Consider the following 25,210-nt stretch of genomic DNA (forward strand, 5'->3'; position numbering starts at 1 on the left):
ACTCTTTAGGTCTCGATATGCCCTGTTTTTCTTCCTCATCTGACCTAGATTCAAATTTACACACTGTGAAATAGCTAATAAATCCCCATTAAGGTTGTAAAAGGTGAAGGTTCAACCAGTGTACAGTCATCAAATTCTCATATAAAACTGAATGATCCTTGATATTAATAGCTTGGCAAAAGTGTGTTAACAGGTCCTTAGGATTTTTATGAAAAAAATGATTTTAAGTCATTTGGCTGAAGGCGACCCACCTACTCTGCAATGATTTGAATAGTTCTACAATTTTCACATCACCTAGGACAACTCTCACCCCTCCCAATTAACCTTAAAATACAAATTTTCCCTTGGAGCCTGCCCATCGTTCTAAGTTTACCTGTACTCATTGTACGTATTTCTTGTGTGTGTGTGTGTGTGTGTGTGTGTGTGTGTGTGTCTTTGCATGTGGACATTAAAAGGGAAAGTTTCTGTTTGAGATACTACACTTGATCTTAGCCAAAAGGCCGAGAAGCGATGAAAGTTTCTGTTTGAGTTTAGGCTGTCGGAGTCTAGGGAAAGTGGGACATAAAACCCTGTTGGGGTTTTTTTTTTCTTTCTTCTCTCCACAAGCAATAGAGAGTATTACAATGATTTACAGAGACACGTTGAAAGTAAATTATGTTGTAAACGCCTGTCCCTTGGGCCAACTAAGAATCACAGGAAAAAAATGCAAAAAGTTTGAAATTCCCAATAGCAAAGGTTGACAGGAAAATATGGTTTTGTTTTTCTATGAGTAAAAGTTACTTTTATGTTGTGTTTTCCCATGAGAAATTATAAACTTTCAAAGGAATTTTAGTCTCTTGCATGCACATATAAGAGCAATTTATCTGGTACTGCCCCAGCGAAAACACTCTTAAGACTTTAAAGCTGTTAGAACTGGGGCTGAATTTCTTCAAGACCGCTACTTCTTATTTGTCCTTGCTGTCTCTTCTTGTCAAAACATTTACTCAGACTTCGAAGAGTTGCAAGTTGGCAACATGATAATAATATGAAAATGCATTTGTGCAGCCCATGTGGCTGCAATTTTTGTCTATATTCATTGCTTATTTAATGAATAATGAAACCTTTGCAGTAGCTATAGTGACAGAAAGACATGCAGCTAACTAAATAAGAACTTGTCAATATAAAAAACTGCAACTGTCACCAAGGTAGCTTTGCCTCTTTTGTAGCCTTCCTAAGGCTCAAACAGAAACCTTGTCATATTCCTTTCTCACCTGATGAGCAACAGTTACAGAAATTCTATAACTAGGAGAGTAGCTTAAATCACTCAAGTCCATCTTGTGGGTGTGAAAATATTTCATTCCCAAGATATAAAGATCTACATTTAAGTCTCACACTCTTTTTCTGCCCCAACTTAATTAGAAATTATTCAGAATGATTTTTATTAGAAGTTTATATGTTTTATGGCACAATAAGAAAAATAAGTAATAGATGTCCCAAACTGCTACTCAGCCTTCTCTGCAACTAAAACACACATCATTAGATTCTTCAGCAATGTTGTTTAGTACTGGCTGACTTTCATCCAGACATTCTTGATTTGACTCTGCATCCCTGCCCCCTCCCATAATCTCTCTTTTGCCAAAGGTCCAAGTTTTCTCGAGTGTTTATAAACTCTCCTTTGTCAAAATACCAGATAGTCTGTTTCTCCCCTGGCAGGAAGCTGTATCCAGAGGATGTCATTTCAGGGACTGTGAACAGACACGGTAATTCTCTGATCTCTACCTGTCAAGTCAGCATTTGCATCAAGCCTTGAGCGTGCATAATAAGCAGGATGTATGCCCTTCGTCTCCACTCCATCTAAGAGAGCACTCCATTTTTCAGGGACTTTATCCCCTGTAGACCTCACAGTTGTTCTAAAGTTTCTACAAACATTGCCACAAAACCTTAGGAAAGCTATAAACCTCATAGAGTGAGTGTGCATTATGTTGAATTAAAGGAACTACAGTATTCATTTATTATGTTATCTACACAACTTCAGGGATGAATAGAACGGAAACTAAACCAGCATCATCCTCATTTTCTCATGCTCTGCTAGACACACACAGAAACGCTGCTGCTACGCATTGTTTCTTTTCCCACCCCTTCATTTTCTCTGCCTTTGATAGACATATCCTTATTTATGGATTAACAAGTAGGAAGATCATGTCACTTTCTGACATAAATGATAATACACCTTTGCTCTTAGAGATATATTTAGACCCAGAAACCTCCCATGGAAAGCATCAGATTGAGTTGTTGGCTAAACAGGGTGACTTAATTAAAATATCACTGTGAATGCTTCATGGTAAAGAGAAAGTTTAAAGCCAGTGCTTCACTGACAAAAGGGTAGGGGAAAACATTGCAAACTCTTTCCAGTCATGCAATTTAGATTCACTCCAACATGAGCAGGTTGATCCTTAACCTAAGATAACTACTTTAAAGGGCAGAATGTGAGGGGTCGTCAGAATCATTCTGGGCACGGCTAATCAATAAAATCTCTCTCTGCATTTCCTCATTACTCATTACCAAAGTGGCAAATGTTCTTAAAACATGAATTTTTCTGATGTTTGAATATAACTCATTCAAATCAACTAGATATTTTCTCAACGTTTAAATGTGGTTGTATAGAAAGGATCTGTCATTTTTAGAGTAAACTACATTAAGCAGCTACATAGGTAAATAGATAACATGGTATAATAAAACATATATTTAGTCTTTGTCCCTGGGTCCTGACAAGAACCCTTGGCATTTTCATGTTTTAGGAATATCTTTGTTGTGCAAATGAAGTGACTAACGGTGAGTAGGTAGGGGTGGAGATAGTTTCAGGAAAGGGGTTTCTCACCAGAAAGACCTATCATGTAATTAGACGGTTGGCATTTTGAGTCAGCTAGAAGAGAAGAGGAAGGCTGGAGACTGAGTTCCATCAGGTGGAACTATGACAGGTGTCTAATGACACCCCAGTGGAAATTCTGGAATGTGAGGTTCAGTGGATCTTTTGGTTGGCAAATATGTTGCAGTGCTGGGAAGGTGATGTGCCCACCTTCCAGGAGGGGAGGGTGTAGAAGCTGTGCATGAAGAGCTCACACTCAGACCTCACACTACGTGTCTCTGCTTGGGTTGCTCCTGATTTGTATCCTTTATAACAAAACCACAATCAAGGAAAATGCATTCAGTGAGTTCTGTGAGTTGTTCTCACAACTTATCAAACTGGAGAGGGTGGTGGGAATCCCTAAATGTATAGTTGGTCAGTCAGAAGTGGCCTCCAACGTTTGTGACTGATGTCTGAAGTAAGGATAGGCTTTTGGGGAACGTTGCCTTTGACTCGTGGAATCAGGTGCTGACACCAGGTAGTGAGTGCTGGAATTCGGTTAAATTCAGGACATATTATTGATGTCACAGAATTGGTGTCACAGCAGTGATAGATGGAACTTTTTCTTTATTTGTCCCCTGTCTTTGTTTACCTACTGGTTCAATTCTTTTTAAGTAAATAATTAAACATTGGAAAAAATAGAAAAAATATAGAGGAATAGCTAAGAAGGGATTCAGTTATTTAAAGTAACAAAGTAAAACAACACTTTATTAAGGTGCTGAAATATTTAGTTTTTTTTTTTTCTAATTTCATGGCATATATAAAATGTATGGTGAACTCAGAGTCAATATGAATTTATAGTTATCTACATTTGATCTATATTATATATAATGGTATAGGTAAGGTTATGGTGTAGGTAAAGTTTATGTTAACATCATTATTCATGTTTATGCTCACCAACATAAGTAAACTTTAGTTGAATTTTGAGACCCAAGGGGTCTAGGGGGATGAAGATGAGAAGAACATCAAAGAGTAAATAAATCTAGAACCTTATAGGATGTTAGGGTTTCTCCAGCATAACTGCATCATTCTAATTGTGCTCCTTGATAAGTCTTTCACAAAATGAACGTTTAACAATGATTATTCTCAGTATTAGGAAGATGACTATTCACTTAACTGTGGGATAGGAATAATGCTAGTTTCTATTGTCTAAGTTTGTTATGACGATAAAAGGAAATGATAGATTTCAGATCTTTAGAACTCTGCCTGTGGCACTGGGCAATGCCCGACCCAGGAACCAGGCCCTTTTCTGACTTCATCTCACCACTTAGTCACCTCCTCTGGACTTCAGCCTGCCAACCTCGCTCTTAAATGTGCTATCAATTACTGAATTTAAAACTCTGGTTGCGTTCTGACTGATGCAGAAAAGAAAAAGCTGTCACTCCTGTTCCCTAGAAGAATATATTTCTCCTAATTCCGTCTTGTTTTCATGAAAAATTTTATTGCAATACTGATCCGCAACAGGCTCGTGACAAGGAAGTTCTCTTAATTTGGGGCAGTTCTTTTTAAAATATAAATACTGCCTTTACATTTATTTATTTTCAGACCCTCTGAAATTAATTGCCATTGTGTCAGACCTGAGTTCAACACTTTTAGGATAATTATTAATTTATAAAACTTTTTGTATTTGTTATAAAACACAAAATTTGGTGACTATGTGTCATTTCAAAGAGGATAATGTGATAGAACAACACATTTGCAGCTAAAAATCAAAACAACCAACCCAACCAAAAAAGCTTGTCTTTTGATATAGATCTACTAGTTATACAATTTCAAGATAGTTTTGTAACTCAAATCTTAGCTTTCTTATTTATAAAATTAAGATTATAATATTCTCCCCTTGCTATAGGTAATAGAGCTTCTGTAAAGATCAAATTGCATGAGATAACTTATTTTAAAGTGTTCTATAAACTATAAAACAATATTCAACTATAATGTGGAATTACAACTAATCAATACCCCCCTTTTTTTAAATGAGTAAATTGGGACAAAAGACTGAGTTCTTTAACTTCTCACTAGAGACCTCTCTTCATATTCATTACGCTATTCTCTTTGGGTGAGTTGTTCTCTGGACAGCCCTGCCATATTTCTCTCGTGTTTTACAAGAGCAATAAGACACTGTTGGATTCATTATATCTAAGGCTCCATCCTAATGTTATAATAATTTTATATAACCTCTTTTTCTTCCAGGTACCCTTTTGAGTACTCCAGCTTCTACCTTAGGAAGCTGAGAGGTGGAACATTAAGAACTCAGACTGAAAAGCCAAATAAATGTGGGTTGGAATCCTCAGCCACTATCTGGCTGACAGACTTGGACAAGTTACTTTATTATCATGTGTAAAATACTCCTCCCTCACAAGGAAAGGCACTTTCCTTATGGAATTGGTGTAAAGTTTCTCAGAGATAACATTAGTATGTAGACCAGTGCTAGGTACATGATAACTTTAGAAAATGGAAATATAAAGAAAGCAGAAAGAAAAGGGATAAGAAAATAATAAAACTTCAACTCTCTTAGAAGATGGATTATGCTAATTTCAGTTCTGTGAGATAATGTCCAATGCCAGAGTGAAATCAGGGAATGCTTTGTGTGGCATTTTTCTAACAATAAATATCTCAATATGCAAATGAAGTGAGTAGATCATGCTGTTTCTGAGGAAATCCACAAGTTTCACCTGTTCTTTTAACTCTTGCCTTAGAGACCTACAGTGGAGGTAGCAGTCACTGCATATAAACCAGAACAAACGTCTGACATCTGTGCAAATTCTTACTCATGAACTGAAATCTCATAATTTGGCAGCTGTGCAATCTTTGTCCTTTTTTATTTTGAAACCTTCATTTCATTAGATATCTTTGCATTTGGAAAACCAGCTCATCATTTGTTATCTTGTCACTGACCTGGAAATCTCAAGATGCTTGTTTTGGTCATTGTGCCCTGGATTAATATTGCCTAACTGAGGCCCTGGGAAACTGCTGTATGCACGTCACTTCCATCCTCCAACTGCCCATTCAGGGAAGAGCAGACAGTTTCATATCAACTATCACTGTTATTTTTAAAATGACCTACAATTCATATTTAATATGCTGAACATTGATTCTAAGATTATAAGTTTATAATTTCAGTAATCTCCCCACTCTCACTCTCTCAACCTCTAAGGTATTTCATGTGTTCTGCAGTCATAGTTAGAATCTACATTTGTTCCCTCAGGAGGAAACTCCAATAGACCTAGAGATCTGAAATGAAATAAAACCACTGGCTACTGGATTTCTCTTTTCTCTTGCTCTGAAAATCTTCCTCCTCCTTGTGATATTGATTCTGCTCTCTCCTGGTTGAATTCTCACTAATCTCCTAGATGACAGTACTTGAAGAAAGGTTAAGTTAATAGTGATGCCTCCTCTATGCTACGTGTTAGTGTCTCATTTTCTGACAGACAGATGTCCTTTTCCTAATTAAATCAAATTTTTACTCCAAAAATGGCTTTTTTTTTCTTCAGCAAGTTTTATAGACCTATGCTAGGCTTTGGTATCCATCTTTCATTATATGTTTACAACTATCTTTTTAAAATGTCCTTTATGAATTGTTCATATTAGAAAACTTGCTATATGTCAGATAGTTCATTATCTTTTTAATGTCCATGAGCTCTGTAGTGATGTCCCCTTTTCCATTTTTGATATTAGCAATGTGTGTTCTCTCTTTTTCTTAGCATGGTTTTTGATCTCTGGATTTTTCAAAGGAAAAGACCTTTGATATTTTAAAAAAACCAGCTTTTGGATTTATTGATTTCCTGTTTGCAATTTTATTGTTCCCTGCTCTAATACTTATTATTCTTTTTCTTCTGCGTAGTTTGGATTCAATTTGCTCTCTTTCTAGTTTCCTGGGATAGAAGTATAAGTGATTCATTTCGTATTTTTTATTTTCTAATAGATGCATTCAATGCCATAAATTTCCCTCTAAGAACTGCTTTTGCTTCATTCCATAGATTTTGGTAAGTTTTATTTTCATTTCAATTAGTTGAAAGTGTTTTAAAATTTATCTTCATTGATTCATGTGTTAAGTTCTAATTATTTCGAATATTCCCAGTTATCTTTATGTTATTGATTTCTAGTTTAATTATACTGTAGTCTGGGAGCAGACATTTTATGACTTCTATTCTTTTACATTTGCTGTGTTTCTTAACCTAGAATTTGGTGAATTTTGGTGAGTGTTCCGTGTGAGCTTGAAAATAATGTATCTCCTGTTGCTGTTGGATAAAGCAATCTATAGATGTCCATTTTATTCAGCTGCTTGGTATTGTAGAATTCTACTACATCCTTACTGATTTCCTGTCTGATTAACCTGTTCATTTCTGATAGAGGTGTGTTAAAGCATACAACTACAATAATAGCTGCATCTATTTCTCCTTGTTCTATCAGTTTTTGCTCCAGTTATTTAATGCTCTGTTATTGGGTATGTATACATCAAGGACTGTTATGTCTTCTTAGAGAATTGACTCCTTTATCAATACGTAATGCCTCTCTTTGTCCCTGATACAGGGATAAACAGACTTGGTCTGAAGTCTGTTTCATCTGAAATTAATACAACTACTTCTGCTTTCTTTTGTTTAGTGTTAGCCTGATATCTTTCACCATGCATCTGCTTTTTATCTCTATGTGACTTTAAATTTAAAGTGGGTTTCTCATAGACAATATATAGTTGGGTCTTGTTTCTTGATCCACTCTGACAATCTCTGTCTTTTAGTTAGTGTATTTAGACCATTGATATTAAAAGTGACTACTGACATAGTTGGATTAATATCTACTAAATTTGTTACTGTTTTCTGTTTGTTTCCCCTGTTCTTTGTTCCTATTTTTGTCTTCCACTCTTTTTCTGCCTTTTGTGGTGTTGATTGAGCATTTTATATGATTGCCAGCTGGTTAGTGATGGGCCAGAATGTTTTTGTTTTATCACATTGCCTTCAATAGAAAATTAGACATGGGTGTCATCTCAAAGTTTATTTCCTCAAGTCCCTCATTTTCCAAATGAGAAAATAGAGACATGATGGCAATTATGACAGAAATGCTGGTTCATTATTATTTTGTACCACATCACTTTGTTTTCAGATATAATAGCATGGAATATAGATGTTTTTAAGAAATGTCAATAATACATGTGCTATATAATCATCACCGCTCTTTAAAAAGTTACACTAGTCCTGAGAATATATGTTTTCTAGTGGTGATTACCTAATCAGCAAGTATGAGCATTTTGAAGTTCCCCAAGAAATTTGTAGTCTAATAAATATTTCTATCAAAATGCTAATTACCAAATCCGGACCAGCTCCAATTGCTCTTTGAGAGTACAGTTTCTCTGAACCTCTTGTTTAAGGCAAGAGAAGCAATTGTCATCACAAAGAGAGGACAATCTCCCTAGCCATCCTCAGAGTCCTGTATGGTCCAAAAAGGGTTATAAATGGTTCCATGTCACAGTTATATTTGTAACTGCTAGATAGTGTGATTAGCATTTTTCATGAATTGAGAACATTTTCCTTCTCACATAGTGTCATATATTGCCACAAAGCACATTTGAGTATTATGTTTAAACATGTACTCTGAGTTCTGTGCACTCCATGTGATTAACTTGTAACACAATCTGGAACAATCTTTTGATGCTTCTGCATGCCTAGGATGGAATCTTGTCATTGGTCATACAATGATTTACAATATGTGTCCCATCAGTTCCATGAAGATAAAACATAAATGCCAAGCTAGAATGAAGCAAATGGAGAAAGATCCCATTCCCTGCCTTCAGCATGATTTGTGATATTTACTGACTAACCAAACACTTCAAGTAGGATCAGACCCAAATAGCCTTTTAAGACTGGAGTGGTGACAATTGGCAGTGGTTAATGTGGTACCAAAACATGTACGATATTTGCAATGTCATACATAGAACACGGCCATTTCCAAAGGGGAAAGGCAGCACCATTTCACAAAAGACATTGGGAGACGATGTGGGCACAATCCATCGTCCTGGGCATAGGAGAGAACCCAGAAATGTCATAAAATCCCTCTTTGATCTGTTGTCGCTACTGTTGGTTGTATGGGAAATTAACATATTTAATTAACTGTCTGACCAAAGCAGCTGTTACCTTATATAAAACCTTGAACATTGATGCCTGGCTTATCCCACTAGGTGTTTGAATGTGCCAGTGGCATAAGACTGATGATATTTTTATACTGCATGGCACAGCATGACTTCTCTTGCAATCAGCTCAAGTCAAGATCTTCTTTAAATTCTTCATGGAGAATAATGATGCTCCAGCCCAAATTAGTTACTAGCGTGTTGTATCAGGCCAGCCAACAGGAAGCTCTATGCACAACAAAACAGACTCTGGCCAATCCAATCAATCCTGACTTCCAAAAAGGCCCCGTTACATAGGCCTTGGAGAGGGCAGTCATGCATCTCTCTTCTTCATCAGTATGCTATTTTATTCACAATTCAGTTCTCTTATTACAGATTATTATTTGCCTTCTATATTTTTTTCAAAAAATTTTTCCTTGGCTGCAGTATTTCCAAATGGAAAGAAATGTTTCCAAGTCAGAAGTTGCTTTCATTAGTTGGCTAAGTTGTTGGTCCAAAGCTATTAGGATCTTGTAAAATAAATTTAATGCAACTAATTTCATATGGCACATGGATTGGTTTGAGGGATTTCTGAGAGAAGGGGGCAAGAGAAGGTATAAGGTGGCTTTTCTGGTCATTGAAAAATACTTCCGTTGCTTGGTTTGTCATTTCACCCATTTATACGAGAGTAAGAATAAAGCATTTTCTATTTTGGATAGCTTGAGCTGTGAAGTGATGAGTTTATCTCTAGCAAAGATGGAGGCCAGAATTCTCAATACCTTTCTCAAGGGCGATGTGGCAACACTGGTTATCTTGATTGCCTGTACTGCTCTTTTTCTGAACGAATTTACTTTGACATTGAATGTGTCTTCCTCATCATACCTTTACTACTGTGTACACTTAATATTTCCTTTTGTGCCATTTCTGAAATTCTTGGAAAGTCTTGCAAAGTCTGCATTTTTGGCTAGTACCATATATAACTTACAAACTGTTTGCTAGTTCAGCAATTGAAGAGCTCAAAATCCTGATTAGAGAGTCAGTCTTTCACAAAATCTATGGAGAAAAATGTTAGCCAGCAAGGCCTTTTCTTCAATGTTTGCATCATTACATTTGAAACTGCAATTAATATTATGTACAATTAGTACAAATATATATAAGGTACTATGTCACTAATAAGCAATAATCAGAACATTAAGTTGGTATATGATTTTGTAAAAAATAATTTTCCAAAAATACATATCTGAAGAAATTTTTAATAAATATGAGTGGCATTTATGTAATTATTAATGAGCATATCCTGAATTGCATGCACATTTACTTGCACAAAGACAAATTTTTGTTTCTTGTATCTATCATGGGGAGAAAACTTTCAGGGTTAAAGAAAAACAAAATGGTGATTGGCTGGTTCATTTTTTTTTTTTTACTGACTCATTGTAAGATAAATTGAAATATATATTTATATATGTATATACATGCAATTATACATTTCTACCTACAATTATAAGGCATAGGAGGAAAATTGTTCTTCAAAAACACATTATTAAAGCAAATGGGGCACCATTATATCTGAAACCAGGAAGCGCAACTTTAAGCCTGTAGACTTTAAGTATTAGAGATCCTAGAGGGCTTTCTCAGTATTAAATTCAATTAGAAGCAAGTTGTTCAGGTGAGTATTCTCTCTGCTGCTATAGAACTAATTTCTTTTGTTACTCTGACCACAAGACCCTTGACTACTATATTTAGACAGAATGCTCCCAATTCATTCCTGTTATTCATCAAATATGTGTTACTCATTCTGCTTGGTACTGAAGAGAAGAAGTAAGGAGTGAATAAGTGAGATACTCTGTTGTGTATAGAATAGATACCTAGCAATGACTGTAACTAGGGAGATTCTTTAAAGATTTTAATGAATAGAAGAAAAGAATATATACAAGATACTATATAGCTTATATGAATATAATTAGAATTAATAAATTATAGGTAATATAGCGTGAATCTCCAAAAATTTCTAAACCATTTCTACCATACCTTGAAGCAGGTATTCTGCTAAGGAATTTAAGCACGTTCTCTCATGTATGCCTCCTAATGCACATATGAGGTGGCTACTTTGAACAGATATTATCAACTAATATTATCAACTTTGAACAGATCAGAATACGAAAAAGAACTTAACTGTCAGGATGAATTGTCATCCATAAGCAGTAGAGGAGTTTGTCAGCTTAGGTCTTTCCACCTACAGATATTATGGATCGATTTCACAGTTCTTACTATTCAGTGAACTCGTAGAAACTCTTGACATCTACTCTGGTCTGTTGCAATAGTGCTGCACAGTTTCTGCTGATCTTGAACTCACCTAGCTAGTGTGCTTTAGCTGTAGAAAGGCTTTGTTTGTTTTCTCTCTTTTACTATTTGCTGCAAGTTTATAAACTTCTGGTTTGCACTTGCTCACTCTTTTGTTTTCAAACTGCACTTAAAGGAGTTTGCTTTTCTCCAATCCTGTTCTCCAAATGCCTGTTACTTTTTTTAATTTTATGCCTGCGACTCTTTTTATTTTTATGCCTGCTACTCTTTATTTTTATAATTTTATAATTTTATAATGCATGCTACTCTTTTTATTTTTATGGCCCTAAAACATTTCGTTTGCTCCTTATGTCTGTGTGCTAGATTGAACTGTGAGATAATTTCATGGATTTGAACAGGACCAGAGACTCAGAGAATAAGAATCTGTATCACTACTCTCACTACTTCTTTGTATATACATTTCTCCCATTGTACCACTTTCCACGGATGGCTCTCTCTTTTCATCAGTGAAATATCAAACCCTGGCGCCATGTCAGTCATGGATGTAGTAGGGCAATAACTAAATATTCGTTGAATGTTAAGTGAATTGGAATAAATATACTTAAGATAATATGTTTAGTTTGGTAATTTTTTTCTCTTTCTTTTCAGAATAGCATCTCAAACTTTTCTGAGAAATTGTCTTCAGTGTGCACAGACTTCAAACCTACATAAATGGTAGGAACGTGACTCAAGTAAGAACAACAGATTGGTCTCTCTCTCTCTTTCTCTCTCTCTCTCTCTCTCCCTCTCCCTCTCTCTCTCTCTCTGAGTTTGAATCAAAAGAAGAGGGACAAGGATAGGGTAGGAATACTTTGGAGCTTATCTATTTCCCTGGAGACTTCGAGTACAGTATGTCTATTTCAAGTAAGTTTTCTACTATTTAACGGTATTATTGAGGTATAATTGATATACAATACACTTCACATTTGTAAAGTGTATAACTTTTTAAGTTTGGACATGTGCATGTAGCACCATGAAATCATCACCACAGTTAAGATAATGAATATATTCCACTACACATCAAATTTTCACTTTAGCCTTTCCTGATCCCTCCCTACTACTCCTCCCATTCCCCTTTCAAACGCACAACAAGTTTGGCAAACACTGCTCTACTTCCAGTCAGTATACATCAGGTTGCATGTTCTATACTTTTTTAATACACGGTATCATAAATTAGGTACTTTTTTTGTCTGGATTCTTTTATTCATTGTAATTCTTTAGCGATTCATCCATGTAGTCGTATGCTTTAATAGTTTACTTCTTGTTGCTAGTTTATCCATTCGCCTATTGGTGGATTTTAGGGGTTGTTTTCCTGTTTTGGTTATTATGAATAGGTAGATATTAACATTCCTAAGAAACTTTGTGTGAACATATGCTTTTTTTCCCTTTCCTTGCTTTTCTGTTCCTATGTTAATTCACTTAGGATAATGGCCTCTAGCTCCATCCATCTTGCTGCAAAGGATGTAATCTCAATTTTATGGTGGTGTAGTATTTCATGGTGTATACGTACCACATTTACTTTATCCAGTCCACCATTGATATACATTTAGATTGATTCCATGTCTACATGGAGATTCATGTAATCTATCAATAAGTCCATTTTACTTTCTTCTTTCTAATCTGGATATCGTCCACTTCCTGTATTACTATGTTAGATAAAACCTCCAATACCATACCATATAGAACGAAAGTAGTGAGAATGGACACTCTTGGTTTGTTTTGTTTGTTTTTGTTTTTCTGATTTTATGGGGAAACCATTTAGTCATTCATCTTTAATGTTAACTGTAGATTTTCTGTAGATGTCATTTAGATTTTCTGTTAGGTTGAGGCAGTTTCCCTCTATTGCTAGCTTGCTTAAAATTTTACTTAGGAATAGATAATTTACTTAATTTTTTTGCATCTATTGAAAACATCCTGTATTAGTCCATTCTCACACTTATATAAAGAAGTACCCGAAACTGGATAATTTATAAAGAAAAGTGGTTTAATTGGCTCATGCTTCTGCAGAGTATTTAGGAAGCATGGCTGGAAAGGTCTCAGAATGGCAGAAGGCAAAGGGGAAGCAGGTATTCTTTCTTACGTGGCCAGAACAGGAGGAAGAGAGAGAAGGGGGAGGTGCTACACACTTTTAAACAACCAAATCTCACAGTAATTCACTCACTATAATGAGAACAGCAACAAAGGGAAAATCCACCCCCATGATCCAATCACCTTCCACCAGGCCCCACCTCCAACATGGGGGATTACAATTTGACATCAGATTTGGGAGGAGATAGAGACTCCAACTATATCATATCCTTTTTCTCTTTTTAGTTCGTTAATATGATTAATTACATTGACATATTTTCAGTATTCAGCCTCCCTTGCATTGCTGAGATGAAGGTAAACTGGCCATGAGGCATTCTTCTTTTCTTTAATGTTAAGTTGGATTTATTAAAAATTTGTTTAGAACTTTCACATTTGTTATCAAAAGGATAGTGGTCTGTAGTTTTCTTTTTAATTTTTAATACTGTATTTGTTTTGGTATCGGAGTAGTATTAATCTCAAAAATGAGTTGAAAAGCACTTCATTCTTTTTAATTGTGTGAAAGAATTTATGGATAATTAGTATCTTTTTTTAATGTTTGAAAGTTTTATTTCTCGGCAAAGACATTTGGGCCTAAAATTTTCTTTGTGAGGCCTAAAAATTCTACTTATTTAATAGACATAATATACAGGTTGCTTGTTTCTTCTTGTGAGATCTGATATGTGTGTCTATTAAGGAATTTTACATTTTATCTAACTTGTTGAATTTATTGACATAAAGTTGTCCATAATATTTATTTCCATTTTTAAAAGTTATAGAATACATAGTGATGCCATCTCTCTCACTTCTGATATTGGTAGTTTGTGTCTTCTTTCTTTGTTTCCTGTCCATTTGGCTAAAGTTTTATCAATCTTATGGAACTTATATAAGATAGAGTTTTTTATTCTATTTACTTACTCTATGGTTCTGTTTTCTATTTTGTTGATTTCTGGTGTGGTCTTTATTATTTCCTTTTTTATTTACATTGGATTTAGTTTCTTAATATGGAACATAATTATTCACAAACATTCTTCTTTCTAATGCTATAAATGTGCCCCTAAGTACTGCTTTTGCAGCATCCCATACATTTGAATATGTAGCATTTTCATTTTTGTTTAGATTGAATACTTTGTAATTTTATTTTTTGATTTCCTCTAAGACTAACAGATTATTTAATCACATATTACTTTGTTTACAAATAAATGCCTCAAAAATCCCCAAATTTCTGTACTGACTTTTAAAAATTTAATTTCATTGAAATAAGAGAAAACATATTTGTATGGCAAAAATCTTTTAAAAATGATTGAATATTGTTTTATCTTGGAAAATATCCTGGATACAGTTGTTTCTTATTTCCAAATCTCATGTTGAAATGTGACTTCCAGTGTTGGAGGTGGGGCGTAGTGGAAGGTGTTTGGGTCATGTGGGCAGATCCCTCATGAATGGCTTGGTATCTTAATGAGTCATCTTGATGTAATCACTGGTGGTAATGAGTGAGTTCTCACTCTGTTAGTTCATGTGAGAGCTGGTTGTTTAGACAGCTAAGTGCCTTCTCCCCTCTCTCTTGCTTCCCCTCTCTTCCTCCCTCTCTTTCACTGTGGCATACTGGCTCCACCTTGCCTTCTGCCATGAGTATAAGCTTCCTGAGGCCTCACTAGAAACAGATGCTGACACCATACTTCTTGTATAGCCTGCAGAACTGTGAGCCAAATGAATCTCTTTTCTTTATAAATTTCCTAGTCTTGGGTATTTCTTTATAAAAACACAATACAGAGCAATAAAGGTACATAAATATTTGTTATGTCTCTTCACCAATTGACTCCTTTATTATTAAGTTATTGTATTCAAACCAGTTTTTAAATCTACTTGGTCTAACAGTTACTCCAAATGTCTTAGCATTATTTTAGCATCTATTTGTACATTATTTTTATCCTAGGTTTGACTCTGGGTTTAAGGTGCATTTCTTCTGGGCAACGTGTACTTGCGTTTTAGGTTTTTGTTTTTTGTTGTGTTTTTTTTGCCATATATGGCTTTTTATTGGGACATAGGATCATTTATATTTAATATGATATTGACATAAACATCTTGTTGATGTGTTTTCTGCCATTCCTATCTGATATATAAAACAAACCAACCAACCCCACAAACTTTAAGAAGTGCCTTCAAGAAACATACTCAGGTTGAGTGCAGTGGCTTATCCCTGTAATCCCAATACATTTGGAGGCACAGGTGGGAGGATCACTTGAGCCCAGGAGTTCAAGACCAGCTTGGGCAACATAGGGAGATCCTTCCTCTACAAAATATTTTTAAAAATTATCTGGGCATGTGGTGTGCACCTATCACCCTAGCCACATGGGAAGCTGAGGTAGGAGGATCGCTTGAGCCTGAGAGATCAGGGCTACAGTGAGCCATGTTTGCATCCCTGCACTCCAGGATGGGTGACAGAGCAAGACCCCATCTCAAAAAATATATAAATAAAAATAAAAGTAGATCTCCAGCCAAGATTCCTGACCGAAGATGCCCTCCTTGTGTTGTCTGTTTGTTTCCTTTTATTAATTTCTCTATAGCATGCTATTGTAAGCTGTGGTATTGCTTTTGTTTTGTTTCTGTTTTATTTAATTAAGTCTTTGAGTATGCCCTTGTGATGAATGTATTAAGGAATATGGGTTGATTTAACAAACTGTTTTATGATTAACTGATTTTTTTATAATTTTATTTTATTTTTATTTGGCTTATTAGCTATACTAAGTTTGGGTATTTAATGGTGGTTTTAAGGTTTATATTATGGATCTTTCCTAGTTACATTCTTGGTGCTCTTATTTCTTTTCTATGGATGCAGATTCCATCTTGTATTCCTTTCATTCTGTCAGATAAACATTCTTTAATATTTCTTAGAATGTGGATTTGCTGGTAATAAATTTTATGAATTGAAATAGATCTTTGCCATTGTTTTTGAAAGTTGCTTTTGCTGGGTATAGAATTCTAAGTTGATAAAGGTTTTTGTTTTTCATATTTCTATCATTTTGTTCTACTGTCTTTTCACTTGCTTTGTTCTGATGAGAGATATTCTATAATTAAATTTGTCCATAATATATTTTTTCTTTCTATTTATTCTAAGATATTTTCTTTATTTTTGAGCAGTTTGGCTGTGATGTTTTATATTGTTTCCTGTGTGTATCATGTTCATTGAACTTCTTGGATCTGTTGAGTACTCTTTTATCATATGAATATTTGAAAAACATTTCACCAATTTTTCTTCAAATATACTTTCATACTCTCCTTCAGGAATTCCAATTAATTATAGATTAGCCCACTTTAAATACCACAGATTTCTGATGCTTTGCTTAATTTTTCTAATTATTTCTTTCTGTCTATTTCATTTTAGATTTTCTATTGCTATACCTTCTTTCACTAACTTTTTCTCTGGCTATGTATAATATATATTCAATTGTATCCATTATGTTTTCCACCTCAGACATTGTAGATTACATACAGAAATCCAATTTTGGTCTGCTTTATATCTTTCATTCCTTTATGTGTCAATTCAACTTTTTAAACATTTGAATACAGTTGTAAGACTGGTTGTAATGTCTTTGTTAATTTACCATCTGTGTGAGCTTTGCATAAGTTTCAGTTGATTGGTTTATCACCATATGATTTGTATATTCCTGATTCTTTGCATATCTGTTTTTTAAATTGGATGCTGTACATAGTAATTTAATTTTCTGGATGCCAGATATTTGTTATATTCCCACAAATATTCTTGAGATACATTCTGATATACAGTTAGATTTCTTAGATATAGCTTGAAGCTTTTTAGTTTTCTGTTTAAGGTTTGTTTTTCAGGACCAAAACAGTATTCATTCTAGGACTAACTATGCCCGACTACTGAGGCAAGACTATTCTCAGAATTCCACCAAAAACCTATGAAAAAAGAACATCTCTTTGAATAAAATAAAGAGATTCACAATTTATCAGTAACAGAATTCAAAGCAGCAAGAAGAGTCACAGATGACTAAATATTCAAGTCTGACAGAATATAAATGTTCTACTCACTGATGAAAAACCACAAGTTGGAGTCAGGGTAGAATATTAAAAAATAAAAAAGCTAAATCCTTAAAATGAGCACAATTCTGTGTACACGACCTTTTGCATCTCACAAATTAAGACCGAACATATATTGTCTTTCATCTATCAAACTTGAGTCTTTTTTCTTTATTTTTTTCTACTTTTTTATCTTAAATGCTTTTTTTTTCAAACATTCATTTACCATACATCCTTCTGCCAAATACTGTTCTTACAGCCATGTTAATGTGTATATATCCTTTCAATTTTAGTAATTCACACTTTAAACTATGACTGAAGTGAGAAAGATTTAAATGACTTTCCCCAAATTCAGAGACAAATAATCTAAGTATAAAAAATACACTGTTTTAAAATTAATGAAAAATGCAAGACAAATTTGAAAAGACTTTATACATTGTAACATATTCTAAGAGCTATCCAGCATAGGAAAACTTTTGAAGAAAAGCATCTAGAGAAATATTTCTGCATAATTTCCATAAAATATAAAGCACTGTGCATGGTAATAAGTTCTGGTTCTAACATAAGCCAATATACTTTCCATAATTTGTTTGATTAATCCCTAGCAATGTAGTGAGAACAGAACATAATCGAATTGACAGAAAAAGAGCACTTCCCATTATCCGCTACTGCTAGGCAATAAAATTCCAACTTTTTTTCAAGAGGAGAAAATATATCATCAAACATAAAAACCTGGGATGAAACCCACAATATGAAAGTTACTGCCTTAATGAAATATTAAAATTGTATCAGGAGTACTCTTCTGGCATTAAAAATAAACAATAACATTTCTTCCTAGTTATGGTTCACTTCAATTCGTTAAAAATTAATTATTACCTCTTTAAATATTTGATTAAATTAGATTTCTGTGGGCTATCACTACCCACAAAACACATGCTATTGTGTATAATTCTCATATCTCAAATTTTGATATACTTTGTCATATTATTGAATTCTGTGATAAATTCTTTGATTGGTTTTTTGCCTCGGTAGTTTTAAAACATAAATACAACTGAAGCTCTCTTATTTTGAATATAAATACTGCACACTGTTAAGCAGCCCCATAAAAAGTAAAAAGTGTGTGACAGTAATATTTGATACTTCCCTATCATGTATTGTCTCACTTTTTCTCAAAGTCAATTGCCATCACACTTATGAAAAATATTATTTAAATTTCATATAACTGCAAGCAGGAGCCATTCAGTGCAGCTGTCCATAGTATATACAGTTTGACTGCCAAGGCACCTATCTATAAATTACTAGTGAAAAATATTTTCAAGCAAAAAGTATATGTTTCATATATGGTTCAATTGTCCTCAATTCAGAGTGAATTGTCGAACCCATCGTAAGTTTAGAAGTGTGATGCATAGGCATAATCTTACCATTAGTATAAGTACTGAGTTTATTATCATTTTCCTTTTCAGAGAATTGCTTTAACACTATTCATATTATATTTAAATATCCACAACCATATCTGTTGTTCAACTTCAAATGCCAATCAGTGAACTTCAGAAATTATGCCTAAGGGAATAGCCTGAAAAAATTTTTATCTAGTTGGTATACATAAATCCTGGAGAAAAGGAAAGGAGTTGGTCTGTTAGATTGAGGAATCACGATATGAGGGGTATTTTATTTAGAGAAAGCCTTATTCATGTTAATTTCTCATGCATCAAGGGAAAAACCCCCACTACCCAATGATAAATGTCTCAATTTTCTTCAAAGTACATCCACAAAGTATCTCTAACAATACAACAGCAATGTCTTATTCTCAACCTTTTTTTTCCAATCTAGTTCTTCTAATTAACTCCCTAGTTCCACCAATACCATTATAATTTTGCTAACCACTGAGCCTGTTGATGCTAGACTCATCTCCTACTTCTCAACTATCTAGCATCTCTCAAATCCATTCTGTTGCTAATGATAGCATAGCAGATTCCTGGTTGTTACTTGCCAAATCCACAACTCTTTGAGAATTATTCCAGTCTTTTCTGGAAGGTAGAGAAATAGCCATGTTTGTGATCTTAGCCCTCTGGCAACAGCTTATAGGACCAGGTATAGTTACAACACTCAAGCTCCACCAATAAAAATTTTCTTAAGAATGCGAAGTAACCCATATAGAAGTTCCATCAATCAGTATCCTCACTGGAATGAGGAGATATTACGCTTTGCCAGATATCCAAATTGAGCCTAAAGAAGAAATAGCCAGTATTCTTTAAAATAAGAGTGAAACAAAAGTACAGAGACAAAACAGAAGCACAGAGACAAAAAGATAAGTGAAATTATGCAACCCCAGAAAGACAGAGAGGTCGGTTTCTATTTCTAATTTTCCAGTCTCTGTTTAAGTATCTTGGAGAATCCAGATATGCTTCCTGATCTTAGACTCCATGTAATCCTGTTATATGTGCTAACTCTCCCCAACCTTGTTGGTTGAGCTGGTTTATATTTGTACCCAGGTACTGTTCCTCACTGTTTAAGGCACTGACTAAGGGCATTGTTAGAAAATCTCTCCTCATATTTCTCTTGCCTGTACTCTTGTTTCCATGTTTACTGTTACCATAACACTTTCAATAATTACTTATATTCACTGAGCATTCATTCAATAGCATTTTAAATGAGTCTCTACTGGGTGCAAGGCATACTTCCAAACCTAAGATAACAATGTTGACCAAAAAAGCCAGTTCCTTGTCTTTTGAAGTTGAAATTTAGTGAGGAGAGACTTATAAATGTATTCTAGTATATTAATATGTAATATTGAATGGGGATAAGGTCTCCAAAAAGAGAGCATCTTTCTGTGAGTGTTTATACAGAGAAAATTGATGTAGAACTAGGATCAGGAATGGCCTCCAAGAGTAAATGACACTTCAGCTGAGATGTTAAGAAAGAGTAAGCATGGATTTTTAGAGAAGGGCAGGAGCTTGGACATGTTTTAAGAAAAAAAGGGAAGCTCGTACAAAATTTCCTGTGGCATAAGGAAATCTGAATGATATGGGAACTAAGGACAGGGAAAATAGGCTTGAGCAAAAGAATAAGCACAGACAATGCAAGGTATCACTGTAGAGATCACGCAGTTTTTGAAAATTTGGATTTTATTTTAAGAAAGATGGCACATCATAGAAGAATTTTAAGCAGTGACTTGGTGTCACCTAATCAGTTTAGTATTTTGAAAATATTATTCTGGCTGTAGTGTTGAGAAGGAATTGGTAAGGGACCAGATTGGATGTCGTGGACAAACTAGTTGGCAATTATAGTACCCTGCGAGTCAAACAGTGATGCTAGTTTCCACTTGGACCTTGTAGTATGAAAGTGAGAATGAAAAGATATTTAGAAGAATCAAAAGGACTTGGTGATGATTTTTGTGTAGAAATAAAGGAAAGGCTGATATTGTAAATGACTCCAAGGTTTCTGGCTAGAGCAACAAAATATAGGATGGTAGTTCTTACTGAGATATCCTGAAGTTTACCAGGTTTGAGAAAAATGTGTGTTGAAGTGGGGCAGGTGGAGGAACATTCACGACTTAGCAATTAGACATGTTGAATTTGAAGTACTGTGACATTTTGTGTCAGAGGAGAGATCAGGCTGATATACTGAGAAGCGTCAGTATATGGAGATGGTCAGTGGAACCATAGGCAGAGAAGAGATACTATAGAAGATAAAAAGAAAAAGGATAAGGAGATCTGGTACTAAACCAGGAAGAACTTCAAATTTTCATGGCTGGGTGAATCTGAAAAACACACTGAGAGAATCTCTAAGAAAGATTGGGTCATGAAGTCAAAGCAAAAACGTGTTTCCAGAACTACAAGTGTCAAGGAAAAGGAATGCTAAAAAATGTACTCAGCATTGAGTGACTGTGAGATTACTGTTAACTTTACTAAGAACTGTTTTCCGGAGTAAGGAGCAGAGAGAGGACAAAGAGACCAAGAGGTACAAAAAGGAGGTGGTAAATGTAAAGTATGATTTTTAAAATTTAGCTGTGAAGGAAAAGAGAGGTGATGAGGGAAGAGTAGACATTTCTCTTCTCTAGTTGAATATATCCTTGAATGTTGGCTTTTTAAATACTCTGAGTACATGACATTTCAATATGGTCATTTTGGTTAACTAGCTGGGAAGGGGCCATTAGAATATTTCCAAAAGGTCTTTGCAAGTAACATACCTAACAAGGAATCTAACCCCATGGCTCCTCTTCTCCTCTCCTTGAACTAAGCTTATTCCTGGGTCTTATTCCAATTCCAAGTCTGTCCCCTCCTTTACTGAATTCTTAGGACATCATCGCCCATGCCATTTCATACCTTCACCCATGATGGAACTCCGGAATAAAGTGAGACAACTCCAATAAATATTAGCATAATGCCAGGTATTTAATAAGCACTCAAAACTAATTTGCTAAATTTAACTGCATAATTGCACAGGCAAAAAACAAAGAATGCATTATTAATTTTCACCCATCACCTGGAAAGTATTCTCAGCTATAAGGTGGTATAGGTGTTAAGAAATAAAATTGCTGAGGGTCTAATGTGAATGATAAGCTATTTATCCTAAAATTTTCACCATTTGCTTATCTGTGTAGATAAGGAACACATGTTAGTGATAATCGGTTATAAAGAACAAGGACACACTTACACTATATCGTTTATTCCAAGGATACATATATGTAGGATCCAAATGAAAACTAAAAACCAAATGCTCAGACCAGAAACATGAGTGTCATTCTGAATTAAAACCAGCACTAGAAGCCTCAGCCATTAGGGATCCTGGATCTTCTCTCTAGGACCCCAACTACCTCCAATTACTCTGTAACTATTTGTATGTTTGTGTCTGCTCTTCAAATCATTCTTTTATTTATTTCCTTGCCTGATGCTTAGTGTGCATGTGCGTGTGCATGTGCATGTATATGTGTTTTTCCTCCTTCACCTAATAGCTTTTTGAACTTAATTGTAATTTCCATTCCCTCATAAATTCCAACTGCATGTGGCCTCATCAGAGCCTCTCCAGTGTCTCCCTTATGACCTTTCAACTTTTACCACTGCTGAATCTTTCCCACCATTCTCTCCACATTTGATGATTTTTATGCCAGAGTGAAGAATCTAATTGGTCTAGTTAATCATCTTGCACCAGATCACCGTGAGATTTCTACCATTCTATTGACCCATTGCCTGTGGATCACAGGGCAGAATCATTGTTTAGTATGGCATTTGGATGTGGAAGCTTTATTTAGAAGAATCTGTGGACTTAGCGGACAGCATAGTTAAGACTGATATCAGGGATAATGCTTAACAGATACTTGAAACCTTTGGTACTATAAGCCTATGGTCTGCGCTCTGTTTCTGGGCTACATATCAATGAATCAGCTGGTGAGCATTTTAGAAAGTCTAATTCTAAGGTTTCAGTCAAAATGTTCTAAATGTGGCATTTCTACAGGTTGAATTTAAGAAGCTCGTATATTTTAAAAGCTCCCCAGGTCATTCTGATTCTGCCTTTCAATCGTGTAGATTGTGTTCTTGATATAAGAAGTATCTGAAGTTTATCTAGCATCACTCATTTTCTTGTTTATTTTCTATTCAAAGTGTTTGCCATATTTGTTAGAGAATGTATTGATTGCATATATTACAAACTTTTTATAGGTGTGTCCATTTCCTTAGTGGTCATAAACCAGGAGATGCAAATTGACAAGCCTATAAAGGCCAAGTGTATAACTGAGAATATGGATTCCTTCTGGAAGACAGAAAATGGTGGGGCTTCAGCTCCATCTCACAGCAGCCGTGATGATTCAGCTTAATTTAACTCTTCATACAAATATGGGAGATTAGTGTTCCCAGAGCTTCTATTTTCAAAAGAAGTTAAAAATCAAGATTTCATAAAAATCTAGATTTTAACAAAAATCTCCATAGCTCATAGGTTGATAATTTATTGAAAAATTTACACACACACACACACACGCATGCATGCACACACACACACACACTTTGTAGGCCAAACTTAAATAGCCAATGAAAACACGTTATTGCACCATGGTGCCTTTTAGAGGGAGAATGCATATTACTTTGATTCAGAAAGTGATACCCAAATGTCATGGTTTGTGAGAAGAAAGAGAGAGGTTATATTGCCTGCGTTGGAAGAGAAATTCAGGATGGAAAATAGTAGGAGAGAAATGAGAGGGGGAAGATGGCAATAATGTCAGAATCTAAAGTTCATAAAGAAATGTAGTCAGTGGTGTTGGTGTGGAGTCAAAAGACTTAAAAATATGTATATTTTTTGCATTTTTGTGACTTATATTTCTCTCCATCATCTTCCAAAACCTTTAATAAAGGCTCTTTTATATACGAATGATCAATGTGGATTGTATAAAGGAAAATCCAGCAAAGGGGGCTAAATTCCATGCTTAGATTGTAGCATCTGGTAGACAATGGAGATATACTATGGGAATGGACATGTGTATGAAAACGAGAGTTGACAGTTTTCACGACTGGATTCAATCCAAAGGTAATCATGAGAACCCAAGGCCCTGGAAATAGGCAGAACTGAAGGAGGTACCATTGACCTTCTCAGATCCAGCATAGAGGCTAAGTTCCTGTTTTCTTCCCAGTGCTAAGTTTTCCTAGGTGCTGTGTTATATGGGATATAGTGACAAATTTTACATGACACTGTTCCTGGCCCTCTAAACAGATGAACTACTTTATTCAGGACAAATTTTGGTTATCCTTATTCTCTCCTCTTTCAATATGGTACCAAGAACTAAATGTGCACAATATTGACTAAAATTTGAAAGACTTGTAGAGTACAGACAGGGAAGGCTTTCCCCTTACACGAAATGCTGTAAAATGGCAAAAGCAACAACAGAGGAAAACAGAAAATAGCAAAAGATTTCTCTATTGTGACAACCCAGGGCTTTAGTTCGTATGATAATCTTAGGTTAATGATCATGTAGAATAGGTAAAGGGAAAAGCAGTGAAAAGATAGTGATCTTACTATGAGGTAGTAGATTAAGAAAGATGCAGACAATTTTTTATTCCTTTTTATGAGATTTTGAATAGTGGTTGAATAAGAAAATATTTTTGATGTCCAAGTACTCATTATAGCAAATGCTGTGAAATACAGAAATAAAATGTGATAGACAGTAATAACCACCAGGTTTGATATTTATATACAAGAATATGAATATCTGAATTTCCTATTTGCAGTCTGTCAATTGCAGGAAAAATCTTCCTTTCAGTCATGATTGTCCTCGCTATAAAATAGTGATATGTGGTCTTATCTCTTATGGCTATTACGAAGATGAAGAACATGAAGTAATTTCTTTAAAAGTTAATTTTGAGAATTTAGTTCCAGTTGTTATAAAAATGTCCTTATTATTCAACTATAAGCTAAAAATTCTAGAAAACTCTTTTTTATCTCTTAATTTATCTTCTCTGTGAGGTATCTCAGAAGAATCAAAGATTATGTCCTCATTCTTGGCAGTGGTCTCAACAGAAGACCACAACCTCTTGCTAATTAGCTGCACCAATTTCTGGACTACTTGTTACGTGTTCCTGGGATATCATTGTTTTAAAATATATATATAATTGGAATTTAAGTGTGCTAACTGGAGTTCTGATCCACTCAGTTCTGACACCCAGCATGTAATTTGAAAAAATCTCCTGAAATCATCTATTCCTTTTGGTCACTGTATTCAGACATGGTAAGAATTTCAATTGTGAACTTTCCGTAGTTATGGAACTTAGATTCATAAATATTTTAAAGAAATTTGC

General features: G+C 34.8%; 1 pseudogene; it reads right to left on the reverse strand.

Annotated features, from left to right (window-relative positions):
- Nucleotides 1-426: 426 nt before the first annotated feature.
- On the reverse strand, nucleotides 427-512 carry LOC116463051 (U2 spliceosomal RNA; annotated as a pseudogene).
- Between the last annotated feature and the right edge of the window lie 24,698 nt (nucleotides 513-25,210).

This window comes from Hylobates moloch, unplaced genomic scaffold (assembly GCF_009828535.3).
Source record: "Hylobates moloch isolate HMO894 unplaced genomic scaffold, HMol_V3 SCAFFOLD_24, whole genome shotgun sequence".
Lineage (NCBI taxonomy): Eukaryota > Metazoa > Chordata > Mammalia > Primates > Hylobatidae > Hylobates > Hylobates moloch.